Source organism: Lathyrus oleraceus, chromosome 2 (genome assembly GCF_024323335.1).
Source record: "Lathyrus oleraceus cultivar Zhongwan6 chromosome 2, CAAS_Psat_ZW6_1.0, whole genome shotgun sequence".
In the NCBI taxonomy this organism is placed as follows: domain Eukaryota; kingdom Viridiplantae; phylum Streptophyta; class Magnoliopsida; order Fabales; family Fabaceae; genus Lathyrus; species Lathyrus oleraceus.
This window is the reverse complement of record NC_066580.1, coordinates 41,469,918-41,485,240: the sequence shown is the minus strand read 5'-3', so window position 1 is coordinate 41,485,240 and position 15,323 is coordinate 41,469,918. Positions and strand designations below refer to the sequence as shown.

Below are 15,323 nucleotides of genomic sequence, written 5' to 3'. Positions count from 1 at the left end.
AATTGGATGTTGTTGGTGAATTAAAGGTCTTGAACCGGAGCTGCTGGTCTCCGGTGAGGTGGTGCAGAATTGACATGTAAGGTTAACACTCCAATACTCAAGTCAGTTCAAAATTTAAGATGGGTGTAATGAAAATGAGATCAGAAAATTTATCTCGCTTTCCGTGTGAATTGACTGTTATACCTTCGGTCAAATGGAAAGGATTTGAGATGAATTGGACCTCAGCTATCTGGATCTTTGGCCGACGCAGAACAGTTGCCCCCAAGGCTTTGTCGGACATAGAGAAAGTCGGGGAAACCTTTAGTAATTATGACCGGCCTCTAAGGGCGTTGTCCAAAGCGAATTGGAGGCGAAACATTTGGAGTTAGTTGAAAAAGTAGTGGAGAACAAGTGCATTTAATGTATTTCCATCATTGAAACTTTTCACTGCTTTCTCTTGACATGTGGGTTGACGTGACAAGTTAGGGCATGACACAACTTATGGTGCAGTCGAGTGCACTTGAGTTTGCGTGTATTGCCAATGAGAAATCCATCTGTTGATTTCTCACTCCTTTCCATCACAAATTTGAATCGTTCAATCATCTTCGCCTATAAATAGGGGATGTTAAGCACTGCAAAAATTTTCAGAATCCTTGGCATTCAAGTCAATTCATATTCACTTTTTTAGCAAACACCTTCGTCTCTTCCTTCCTGAGAGCATTAATCAATGTGATTGTAGTTCCTTGATCAAAGTCTCTGTCTTTCTTCATCTACTCCTCTTCATCAATCTCACATAACCAACTACTCTCCTAAAATCAAACTTGTATCTTCATTATTTCCTATTTTTCTAGCCATAGAGTGAGTGAGAGTAATGTTAACTTAGTGAATGATTCTGAAAGCAATACTAATTTGGTTGTGGGGATGTGGGCATCTCCTGATTCTCATCTCCCTCCCCTTGCTCACGATCGCATGGGCAAAGAAGTTATATCCTTATCTGATGATTCTGATTCAAAAATGGTATATAGGAACACCCTTACTGAGGGAGCTTCTTCATTCGACTCTTTCGAAGCCCTTTTTTAGATCATGGTGAAGGGAAAGATCATGTTGAGGTTCTTATGCCCCCTCCCGCTTTTCCCGCTTTGATTGAAGAGAAACTTCAAGCTAACAAGCGGGTGAGAGAATGCACTGATAATTTCATCCAACTTTACATGAAAACAGTTAACGTGAATCCATTGATGATGAAGCGAGAACCCACTTGGACTTTTGGAATAAGTTAGATGTAGTGTCTTAGATCACACTTAGCGATCATTCTAAAGACAACTATCTTTCCTGGAGAGATGTGACATTAGTGGAGCCGGATGAAGCGGTTAAGTACGGTTGGATGGATGTATAGCTAGTGGATACCCCGTCTATTATGAAAATTGAAGCAACAATAGAGGTTGTTGGCAGCGTGGTCGGCGACCCTAAGAATTGGTTGGCTCTTCCAGTGGATTCGGAGATTAGGATATGCAACTCTTTTGACGAATGCACGATCCCTCTTTATGAGTTCCTGCTTACTAGGATAAAATTGTGGTTGCCTTTCTCTGATTTTGAAATGGTCGTCCTAAAGCATTTAAAGGTTCCCCCCTCCTAGCTTCATCAGAGGTCTTAGGCTTACATGAATATATTCAAATTATGTGCCGAGCACAAGTCTTGAAAGCCTTCATTCAGGATGTTTTTCAACGTATTCTAAATGGTTCGCACTTCTCAGAAGACTATCGCAACCAAGGTTTCATTAGCACTAACAAGCTTTCATTATAGACATTCATGACGATAATGGCCTTGTAAACATCAGATAGATGATTGTAAGCGTCCTGGCGAGTACGTGTGCATGCCGTAATAACATGGGAGCAAGGAATACGAAAGGCCTGAAACTTTCCACAGTTGCACCAGCTTTTGTTTAGTCTGATAACATAGGATAAATTTGGCCTCCCCTCATTGTGGTCCATTGTTTCCTATACACTGAAATTTTGCCTATGACGGTCAAAGATTGTAATCGTGTCTGTGCTAGCTTTGATAGTTTCCTCTTTCACCACTTTCATACAACATTCACTGAATAATTGACCTAACATTAACACTGCACTCCATCTTTCACCTCTAGTTGAGAAGGTATATGCCAACCTAAAACAGGTTGTTATGACCAATGCGCTTATTGGTAGATTTCTAATGCCTTTGAATACGCCGTTCATGCATTCCACAAGGTTTGTTGTCATGTTGCCCCCATCGACAACCTCTGTCAAATGCCCTTGTCCACTGCTCTAATGGTATATTATCCACCCACCTTCCTGCATCTGCATTAGACAATCTAATTTCGTCACGGTAATGTTGAAATGACGGTTGAGTTAGAGCATACCCTGCATTCGCCATTTTTTTGCAAAGGTTCTTGTCTTTGATTGCACACATGAAGTTTTATGCGATATGTCTAATGCAATAGACATGGGTAGAAGGAGGATTATGCCATTCGTTATCATGGTTATTGTAAGCACTCTCAATAGCAGTATGTCTATCTAAAATCAAACAGAGATTGGCTTGTGGAGCGACATGTGTTCTGAGATGACTAAGGAAGAAACCCCAACCACTAGCGGTTTCACCTTCAACCAGAGCAAAGGCAATGGGAAAGATATTATTGTTGTCGTCTTGTGCAACATCCATAAGCAAAGTTCCCTTGTATTTTCTATATAACCATGTTTCATCAATTTGAATAATAGGTTTGCAGAATGCAAAACCTTTGATGTATGATTGAAACGCCCAAAAGAGGCGGTGAAAAATTCTATTTCTAACAACACAAGTTCCGTCTGGTGTAAATATTGGCAATGTATCCATAATTGCAACAGTTCCCGATGCGTATGTTTTAAGTGCCCATAAAAACCGTGGCAGTTCTTTGTATGAATCCTCCCAGTTGCCGAATATCTATTCAACAACCTTTGTCCTTGCAATCCACGCTTTCTTGTAAGAGGGAGTATAATCATATTGTGTGACGATATGAGATGTTATTATACTCACCTTCACTGACGGGTCTTTGTTAACAAGCGGAAAAATGTCTTGACATATCAATTCAACGCTTAATTTTCGGTAATGTAGTACAACATTAGTGGCAATGCAACTGTGAGTTGGGTCTATAGAAGCTATCTCCCAAGAATCGCTTATCTTCCTGTGAGACGCAGCCAACTGAAACTTGCAAAGGATGTTATGACATTCGATGACATACCTTCTCGAATCAATGTGTTTCACGGTGAAATCAGCAGAGTTATCCATGTAAATTTTTTTGATAGCTCGCACACATTCTTCTTTAGTGCGGAATGTGTCTCCCACTTTTAAATCACCTTCTGACCGTGGATACGGGTTATAAAAAACACTATCGGATGTTTCATCGTCATGCAAGTCCATGTTTGTCATATGTTGAGGCGGATTATATACATGACTTGGAAGTATTGGCGCTGGATGATCGTCATCTTCAATGTTGTTGTTCAACATATGATTGACCTATGTCTTGGTTTCTTCTTCTTCTTCATCAATGACATTGACTTCTACTTCTGCTTCTAGGTCGGCCTCATCTAAGTCTTCTGAATCAAATTCATCAGATTCAACTTGATTAGTTATCTGAGATTATTGAGATGGTATACTTTGTTGGAGATTAATATATAACTCAATAGAGTTGCAACCAGAATGTTCATGACTAACAAACATACATTCAACATCTTCATCGTCTTGCACCTTTAGCGGGTAAAATTTACATTGATTGTTTTCGAAATAAATTGGATTCTGGTACGTGATTTGTGACACAAGACCAGATCCTAGGTAGGATTCTATTTGTTTTTTCAAATGCAAGAAACTTTAATTTCTCTTGATCGTAAATCAGATAGTATCAGTGTTTCAAAAACTAAACTCGTATACATCACACTCATATGTCTCACCATTGCAGTGAACATTGATAATATATTTGGGTGCAGATGACATAGTAAGATAATGAAGTTGTGTAGGTTTGACAATGAACTTGTGTTGGTTTGAGGAAGAGTATGAATTTGTGTTGGTATGAGGAAGAGTATTAGTAGAATGTGACATGGCATACATTAAAGAGCTAGCGTCATTCCATTTGGCTCCTACTTGAAATTTTTGAACATGGGCGCCAGTCCATATGACGCCTTCTATGTGCATGCCTCGAGATTTTGCGTTGCATGCAAATAGCCATGCAACATAGTGAAAATACCATGCATGCAACCTGCCACGACCCAGGAAGGCGCCAATCCATATGGCGCTAGAATGTAACAAATACATGTGCACGCCAATTGAATTGACGCTAGATTGCATGCTCAATTTTTCATGCATGCACACTTATGCGTGTATCTCATTATAAATAGTCATGCAACTCACAACTTCTTCATTAACAACAATCACTTCTACATCTACAACAAACACTCTTTCATATGCAACAAACACTCTTTCATATGCAACAAACACTCTTTCATCTACAACACTACGACAAGATGTCTCTACTAACAATGGGTGAATCGCATAGAGGCATAGTTGCAAACATAGCAACTTATGTAAGCGTTTACTTATTGTCATATTTTTCTAACACATTTTTTTATAAAGTAACTTATTTTGTTATTTATTTTTTAGGATGTTTCTAGGTTTCGAACTCGTGTCCACGAATTTGTTGCCATGGACGCGTTGATTCAACCTTATGTCGAACTCGCCGATTTTGGACATGTAAGCAAAATCATGTCTTGGTAGGTTGATACTAAATTTATTCTAACATTATATGAAAGATGGAATCCCGAGACACACATATTATGGTTTCCAACCGGTGAATGTACCGTGACGTTAGAAGATGTCTACATGTTATTGGGACTACTATCGAGGGTAAGGCGATAAATGATAAAACCAACTATACGAATTCAATTTGCATGGACCTCTTGGATGCTGACTTGTAACATGATAACTCGAGAGGTCAAGGTATACTCCTTTCACGCCTTAAGACATCTTACAATAACTTACAGTTAGATGAAAATTCTACCAAAGACGCTCAAATAATAAAAACTAGGTGTTATATTATGCTTTTAATTGGTTTATTTTTATTTCCCGAAGGTAGTGGTTCTAGTATGCATGTTGTGTATTTACCTTTACTAAGACATGTAGATAGAATAAGAAGTTATAGTTGGGTGTCCGCTTGTTTGGCTTATCTTTATAGCTCTTTGTGTAAAAATGCACACAAAGACACATCTACATTTTCTGGATGTGCTGTTTTGCTCCCAGCATGGGGTTGGTCCAGACTACCGTCCCTAGCGCCTGTCAACCACAACCCGTTCACATTCCTGTACGCACAAAAGTAAGTTCTTAACAATGGACTATATTTACTTACTTTAATGATTATTATCTCTAAATAATATATTTACTTTTATGGTTCAGATGGTCGGCATGTGGTATGAGTTACAACAAATGTCCTAGACACTGTATTATCCAGTATCACAATCTCTTTGATCACCTTTGATCAGCATATGTATTGCCATTAACCTAATTAATTCGTAATAATTTGTTTTTAATATCACCCATTTATAATCTAATATATGTTCACATTTCAGTTCATTTGGCGTCCATATCTAAACTTGGATCATGACCATGAAATCAACGAACAAGACGCATCCGTTTGGACTGCATGCACACCGATCATAAGATTCACCACTGTGGAGATACACCATAATGATCGTGTTAAATTGTAGTTCGGTATGCTTCAACACATCCCAGATACCCCAACAAACTCGGAGAATGGCATATACGAAAAGTTAACGACCAATGGAACTTTAACCGTTGGAAAAGCTTTGCTAGATCTGAGTGTCGAAAATGAAAGCACCGACAAGACCATGTCTTAACTGATGCTGTGATGCCAACCGAAGAAAAACCAACTCGTAATTATATGGCTTGGTACAAATCGGTTAGATTTGAGTTCCTCGCTGAGGATATGTACCTATACGACCCATGCCATGTAACTTACACACAAGAAGGTTCAACATCTAACCCCTAACAACATTGTCAAACTGGTTACTCACTACCCCATATACATCAAAATTTCCAGTCCACAAACACAAAAACCTACGACCCTAACATGCCAAACACCCAACCATAATACCAAGAGCATACTCCATACCACCACCAACAAGTAGATCGTCATCAAGAAACCCAACATCGATATGCACCCAACACATCACCCTACCATAGCCGCCTTAGCCAAAACACCCAGCGATCATTTAACACCAACCGTCCCTCCTCCTACTATAGCCAAGAAGCCCAAACATCATAAAACCAAAACTTGCAACAACCATATGGCTACCAAACACCACAACAATTATTTCGACCTTTCCTCGACGCATCATTCACACTAATGTCGCTCTTCAATTGTCCTGGTCGCCCTCCAATAACTCAAACACAGCCCAACTAATTTGGCATGGGTCACGAACTCAGTTAAGGTGGTAGCGCTTCATTGCATACATAGGACTACACGGATTTATCTGAATATCTTAGGAAATCTCTTGCAGGTGGTGGTGATGTTCCTGGGCCCTCAAATACTCAAATACCTGGCGGTGAATCATCAACGTGGGTTAGGGCCACGCGTTCGAGTAGCTAGGGGGTGTGGGACCGGAGGTCGGTTAGGTGCTCCCAGTCAACGACATTAGTATTTATGATTATCGTATGTAAACGAATATTAATATTAATATCAATTGGTCTAATTTCGACTTTTAACTAAAATGTACATTGTTTTTCAAAAAAAATTACGAAACACATATAGGTGTCAGACCAATTGGTGTCTCCTTTAAAACCTAACACACAGGCGCCAATTGGATTGACAACACTAGGTTCATAAGCCAATCCAATTGACGCCACCTCTTTAACTTAGAGAGCAGACGCCAATTCATCTGGTGCCACCTCTTCAAAGTTTGGGAAATAATCTGAAAAAGTGAGTTATTTTGTTTTTTTTTTTTAAAAGTGGGTTATTTGAGTCAAAAATTCAATAAGTGCTACAGAGCCTAAATATTTCAAAGGGATCTTTTTGGCCTCAAAGATGTTGTTAAAGCTGGATTAAAACTACACCAGTCTCTAATTTGTTAGAATTGATGGATTTTTCTCAACGCATTAATGGCAAAATACTCTATTGAACCCAATCAATTCCCACACCCCAAAAGTAGAAAATTTCACGAGGAACTTCCATACTAATTGTACATTAACAATGGATGCGAACAAGAATTCGTTTTGAGACCAACCATAACTTCTATTGCCACAAATGATGCTAATACATCATTTATACCTTTTTATGGTCAAGTATTTAAGAAGATGAGTGATGCATAATTACAAGACAAATTTGTTAAGGGTCATGATATCGTTGTGGTGAAAATTTTCCACCAGGTCATAGGTGTGAAAATGAGGCATTTATGTTGGAAGAGTTTTTTACTAGGGAGAGTTGAACATTGTGAGACTTCTTCTTTTATAGTAACACTTTTGTGAGAGATACACCACATATTCACCTAAAACCTTAAGGTGATAGGTGGGTGGGTTCTCTCACTTATAAATGCTCAAATCTCCATATTTCCAATCAATGTGAGTTTATTATCCACACTACTCACACTTGATATATTCTCAACAATTTAGTGTACTCATTTTGGAAGGGGACAAGGACGAGCCTAAAAATGTTGACCAGAAGTTGAAATCTAATAGTGATCTTAATTCTCTTCAATTTTATATGTTTAACATGCCTAGTCTTACTTCCATGAAAACTGAGAGATACGCTGGAAACTCATCGCATCTATATATGCATAACCACTCAAGAAAGTCTTTCTCCTAATCCCTTCGAGAGAAAAAAAGTGCCTGAAAATGAGACTCAACTCACTTCTAATAGAGAAAAACAATCATGCTCACCCCATGATTCACAAATAATATTATTATGAACCTTTTAGATATGCCAAATTAAAAAACTATATGACTTATCTAAAAACTCTGCCAAATAGTCAACACATAAACTATATATATTTTTTAAATTAAAAAAATTGAATCCATTGATATGCAAATTTTATTGTAAAATTGGATATGAAAAGCTATTTTGATAATGATTTTTGATACAATAGGGGCAAGTCTTCATCATTTATGAAGAAGTTTCTATTTCTTTTTGTTATGGGAACAAATTTCTAGTCTATTTGAGAAAAAGAAGCATGAAGTAGAACTATTCTAAATAAGTGATTTTACTTCGGTTGAAAAAAGTGAATTTTATTTTGGTTTAAAGGGTGAGGTAAAGACACGTATCATACAAAATGCGCTACTTTTTCTTTGAGTTAATTGTCAATTGGGAGAAAAGTGGAACTGGTCATTATTTTGATCCCAAATAACAATATTTTTGTATTTTCAAAATTGAAAAGTGTGTTCCACTTTCCCCTCAGATTGTCTTCCAACCGAGGTAATAGATGTAATATTTTTACTTTAGTATGGGGAAACAACGAAGGTTAAACCTTAGTTTTGAACTCTTTTTTATAATTTTAATTTTTTAACCTATATTTTCTTGAAACAAAATCTAAATTAATTTAAATCAAACTAATGGTTTTTTAAAATATAATCTAAATAGAACAAATGACACTTATGTACCAAAACTATAAATTGTTTATACCAAAGCTAAAATAACATACACTTTCTCTTTTTACAACAAAAATAAAATATATACAAATAATTAACCAACAAAGGCAAAAACGAAAGTGAAAATTCTTCAACGATTGTCTTAAAGACTTCCATCTGTGAATGGTATTCGGTCGCTAAGCACTTAAAATTTGAATGACATTTGAAAAAAATTAAGATAACACAACAACAACATTAAACATTCGATAACAACGACAACATTAAACATTCAATAACGACACCAACAACATTTATCATTCAATCTCAATAAATGAATGTCACAAATAAACCTTTATACAACTTATATTAGATGTAATAAATCACGACCTTTTACTTCTAAAACCGTGCATCATATGGTATACATCCAAATCTTTACATGTTAAAATAATATATAAATATTAATAAAAAATATTCAAAAGTAAAGTGAACATTTTAGTATTATAAATATATATTACTAAGTCATATTAAATATTTACTTGTTAGGTTTCTCATATTCCTTCCTTATGATCATAACGAATATCATTCCCATCACCTGAATCATTTTCTTCATGTGAGATAAGCACATGTGTTGCAAAACAAGGGGTCTTAGAAATATTAAGAGTTAAATCTTGATTTTCATCACTATGATAAATATATTTTTCTTGTAGAATAATTGACCATCTATTGTTAGAAGAACCATTGACATAAAAAACTTATTTTTCTTGGGATGTCATGATGAATGGTTCATTCATATAAGATGTCTTGTGAAGGTTAACTTGTGTGAATCCTAATTCATCGGTTTGTACACTAATGTTACTATCAATTCACTTGCACTTAAATAAATACACTTTAAATATAACATAATAAATCTCCCAAATATCCTCAATGACCACAAAGTATGGTCTAGATGCCATTACATGATTCTTATCTTTAGAACTAGAGAAGTGCATAAATTCAGCCTCAACCATAACCCTATTATTTTGCATGGTACTACGACCATCCTTTGATTTTGTATATAATCAAAATCTAATAATGTCATATGAACTCCAAGTTAATTAATTAAATACAAACATACATGACATCCATTTAATTATCTTGGAGCACTCCTATCTTTATAAACCCTTTCATTAAACCAATTTATGAAATATTTGTTATGCTCTGTCAACATCTATTTTTCACTTATCTGTGAGAATTTTTCCTTGATAAGTCTTTTGTGAGAAGATAGGTAAGGTTTAACTTCATCAAGATTATTCAATATATACAAATATGCTTGAAGAACTACATCTCATACCATTGTCTTCACATTTAAACTTTGAGTACATTTAACTTCATATATTCCATCTTGATTATACTTGGGAATTCCTATAGAGTGTACTTCTGACTAATAGCTTGAACAAAACTCAGTAATGTTATGTGATATACCTTTCAACGATCAGAGCTTCTAGATATTGATGATTATTCTTATACCCTTTAAAGATCTTCATGCATCGCTCTACCAGATATATCCACCTTAAATAAACTGAGACATAAAATTTAATCTCCATGACTAGATGAACAATTAAGTGAACCATAATGTCAAAAAATGATGGAGGAAAATACATCTCTAATTGAAACAGGATAATTGCAGCCTCTTGTTCCAACTCATTTAAATTTTTAGGATCAATTATTTTATTAGAAATAACATTGAAGAATAAGCACAATCTAGTTATAGTTTCTTTATCTTTTTTGGGAAAATACCAGTCACTGGTAGAAATTTTTGCATCAAGACATGACAATCATGAGATTTTAAGTCAATTAATTTGAGATCTTTCATTAATATAATTTTTTGACATTTGAAGAGTACTCTTGGGGCACTTTGATACCCTTCAAACACTCACATAAGCTTTTTTTCCTTTCTACATAGTGTGTGACATGCTGGGGGAAATTTATTATTTTACCTATTTATTTTGGGGATAACTCTTGTCTTATACCCATCTCCACCAGATCTAGACGAAAATTATTACCAACTTTTATCCTGCCTTGAATGTTACGAAGTATTCTAATCAAACTATCATACATATTTTATCTCCATATGCATCTCATCAAGACAATGTCTTACGTCGAGGCTAAACCAATATGGAAGATCAAAGAACATCGACCTCTTTTTCCATATATTTTTCTTCACAAGCCCTTTTTGGTTCTTTCCAAAGACAATGTTAATGTGTTGTTGTGATTTATAAGTTGCCTCTCCCATTAAGGGCTTTGGAGCTATATCAAACTCATGTTCACCATTAAAGTCCTTCCACAATCTACGATATAGATGATTAGGTCATAAAAAAATTTGATTCCCAAGATAAACAATATTTTTCCATTATTTTGTTGGTGGAAACATGTATAAGCTTCACGTATAGAACACACTTTATGTCCCTTAAGATTGTACCTAGACAAATTATCATATACAGGAAAATTATTGATTGTGCAAAATAACATGGCACACATCTTAAAATTTTCAACCGGATACACATCATAAACATCAACACCTTCCTTCCACAAAACTTTTAAATCTTTAATTAATGACCTTAAATAAAAATCTATATAGTTTCCTAGTTGTTTAGGACCCGAAATTATCGTAGATAGGATCATATATTTGCGCTTCATGCACAACCATAGAGATAGGTTATAAATCATGAGAAGAACATTCCATGAAGTATGGTTAATACTCATATTACAAAACAAGTTCTTTCCATCATTGGAAATTCCATGCCTAAGGTTTTTTGGCTCATGTGCAAAATGCAGAAATAACGAATCAATTTTCTTCCAATGCAAAGAATAAGCTACATGGAAATTTTTTGCATCATATTTTATTTAATATGTATGTCATCTAATATTCTTCATGTCATTTATATTGGCAAACAATCTCTTAAACCTTGTAATTATTTGTAGGTACTGGCAGGAGAACTATTTATGCTTACATCATCATCACCATTGTCGTTCAGCTTGTAGCATGACTCCCCTCACCTGGGGAAATCATTCAATTTTCATAATCTTTAGTGTATAATATGAAATCATTATTATATGAATTTATTTTGAAATAGTCCAAATCCATTGGACACAATATCTTTTTCGCCTCATAATTACGGTTCAACAATGTGTAACCTTCTGGAAGCATGTCTTTCAACAATTCAAGCCATTCGCTAAAAAATTTATCCGTCCACCCACTTTTTGACTTCAGATTAAAATTTTTTAACATAGATAATAATCATTTAAAAATTTTGCACCTCGAAAGTAACAACTCTTCCTTGTCACTAAGTGATCAGTTCCAGATTTACGTGAAAATCTCCGACACTTATTAACTTATTTCACAAGCAAACAATACAAACCCCCTAATTTATCTATGAAAAGGGAGAAAACACTTGTTTGGACTTTTCTCGAACATAATAACTAAAAACAATTAAAAAGGACTAGAAAAATACGATTTAACATGCCAAGACCAAGCTAGGGAAAAATTATGGAAGACCATGCTCGCTAGGCTCACCCATGAGTGCGCTAGGCAAAGGAAAATGATAGATGGCATGTCCAGATGCAAGTACTTCAGAGTGAAGCAATGGTTGGCTCTCTAGTAAAAGGGAAATATACTAGGAAAGGAAATTCGGATAGAGCCACATGTCAAACATGCAAGCATTGCTAGCCAAGGAAAATACTAGGTAGGGAATATAAGGGTAGGCACGCTAGTCGTAATAATGTTGCGCCTAGTGAGAGGTCCATAAATTTGTGTATAAAGAGCGAGAGGTCCAGAAATTTTCCTATAAATATGAGTTGCCAAAAATTTAAGCAAAGTGAGGTAGTACAAAAATAGAGTAGGTTCACCTTGGTCTACAACAATAAAATAAGAGAGGGGGCTTGAAGGCGGAAGCACTGCTCAAGTGACAGAGAAGATAAACTTCAAAGATCAGCTTCATAAGATTACCGAATGATAGCGTGAAAACGCATCATGTTTTTAGACCCGTTTCACATGTTAGTTATCGTTATTTTACTATGTTTTGTCACTGTTATGTCTTGTTTTGTCCGTGTTTCAGGTACGTGTTAATTATGGAGCATATGGCCTTATGGTGCCCGCCATGGCACCAGAACACGTCAGCCTCTTCATTAAAGCTCATGGCATCCATGAGCCTTATGGCGACCACCATATGCCTTCAGAAATAGAATACGTGAAAGTGGATTGGACTCACTCTTCCCCACTTACCTACTTTTCCTCAACTGCCTTGGAACGTGAATGAAGAGGTCATACAGTATTGTAGCTCTATATAAGACGCTCATGTACCTAGTTTTCGATATTTTGAGATATAGGCGAAGGGTTGTTAGTTTAGTTTTATCACAAATTATATTTTCAAGTGATAATCACTCGATTGAGCGATTACCTCGAATTAGTCTTAGGATTTGCTTGTACTCTTGGATCAACAACCTTGTTGTTATAATTAAAGTTTATTCCAATTTCGCCTTTACTTTCAGTCCCATATTTATTTTCTCGCATTTACAGGTTCTTTATTATATTACTTTATTATTATTGTTATCGCATTCAATAATTGTTTAAGCATGCTGTTTTCAATTCTAATTACTATGTTTAAGTTGTTTTCAATTAAGTTCATGTCTAGCCAAATTATTTTGAGTCCGATTTGTGAGGACCGTCGTTTCCGATGGGACTCGCTAAGGAAATTGGTTTAAGGTCTTTATTAAATTCTATTTTGGTCTTTGTTTCTAAGTTAAACTAATATGATTTGTCACGAGAGTGAGAATCAATTAAGGTTCGAGCCGGCACTGCGAGAGCGTTGGGGTCGAACCAGATAGTAGGAACGAGGCATCGATCCTAAAGAGGGCGGGAGCGTTTTAGGAATCGATTAGGATTTGTTCAATTTTCAAAATACGTTTCTTAATTAAAATGGGCGAGCGATAGCAAAATCTCATGGTTAGGGAGCGTGACTTTATTCAATAGGGCGAGAGTGTGAGGTTTAGTCTTGTAACTGATATTTTCTATTGAACACGATTTAACCATAAGTCTAAGTCAATCCGTTACAGAGTCCTTGAGGTGCACGGAATCCACATTCCGGTCTCTCTCTCTTTATTATCATATTTTCTAAGTTAACTTTTGTTTCAGTTTTTATTTGCTTAGTCAAAGAAATAAGTTGCCTTAGCTTTACCTAATATCGATATATAACATTTGTTCGATTATTAGTCCCTGTGGGTTCGATATCTTTTAAAACTCCGTGATAGACTATGCACTTGCAGTTAGTAATCTGACAGACTCATATAGTCACGTAATCAAGTTTTTGGTACCGTTGCAGGGGACTAATTTAGTCAATATTATGATTATGTTATTGTACAGTATATACTAAGGCAACTTTTATTTTATTTACCCTTTAAAATCGTCGATTTTATGTTAAGCACTCGCTCACAAGGCGAAGAGCTAGAACAACCAATTGACGAAGTTGAGCATTTTATTAACTTGCAATACCGAATTCACAAATTCCGAATTAAGTACAATCTTCCTTTTCCAAAATCAAAATCAAAATCTGAACCAGTTATGGTGGAGCGGCCACAAAACCGTCCTCTTAAGTATTATGTTGTTCCTTCGCATGAGGAACCATACAACAACATTTTTGCCCATGCCATCGAACGAAATGATTTCGAGTTAATGCCTTCTTTGTTATCAGTCGTACAACAGAACCAGTTCTCAAGTAGTCCTACAAATGATCTGAACCTTCATTTATCAGTGTTTGTGCAGTACACAGACACAGTTAAAGCAAATGGTTTCATCCCCGAAGCAATAAGACTACGTCTTTTCCTTTTTTTTTAAGAGATAGAGCTAGAGCTTGGCTCTAGTCTCTACCATCCAACTTTTTCACTACATGGGACGAGTTGAAGAAAGTTTACTTAGCGCGATATTTCCCACCAAGAAAGACTGCTATGCTAAGAGCCCAAATCAACGGATTTAGGAAGAAAGATAACAAATCTCTTTTTGACGCTTGGGAGAGATACAAGGACATGATGAGACTTTGTCCACACCATGGAATTGAGCAATGGCTAATTATCCATACTTTCTATAATGGTCTTTTGTACAACACTAAGATGAATTTAAACGCTGCAGCTAGCGGCATTTTAATGGACAAACCTTATGAAGACGCCTATCAACTCATTGAAAACATGGCGCAAAACCATTTCAATGGGGAGGTGAGCGAACTTCTACAGAAAAACTAACTACGAACACCGGAATGTACGAAGTCAATGGCATAGACCACGTCAATGCTAAAGTAGATGCTCTTACTCAAATGATTGAGAACTTAACCATAACCCCAACAACTATCGTAGATGCTGTGGCACCCAACTACGAATTATGCGGAAGCCTTGGGCACACTAATGTTGAATGTCAATTATTGGTTGGTATTCCTACCGACTAAGTAAAGTACGCTTAAGGAAACCCATATTCCAACACCTACAATCCTGGCTAGAGAAACCATCCAAACGTTTCTTATAAAAACAACAATGCTTTGTTTGCACCAAACCCAACACCTGTTGTACCTTCAGGTTATCAAAAAGGAGCCCCTGCTACTCTACAAGCACCTAGAAAGTCAAATCTCGAACTCATGATAGAAAACTTCATGAAAACCCAACTTCAACCAAACAAAGATTTTGCTAATCAA

The 15,323-nt window shown here is 36.0% G+C and overlaps 1 non-coding gene across 1 annotated transcript; it reads right to left on the bottom strand.

The window, feature by feature from the left end:
• Positions 1–14,589: 14,589 nt before the first annotated feature.
• Positions 14,590–14,696, bottom strand: LOC127124548 (small nucleolar RNA R71). The gene has a single exon (XR_007804027.1). It is a non-coding gene; the product is annotated as a small nucleolar RNA R71 (small nucleolar RNA).
• Between the last annotated feature and the right edge of the window lie 627 nt (positions 14,697–15,323).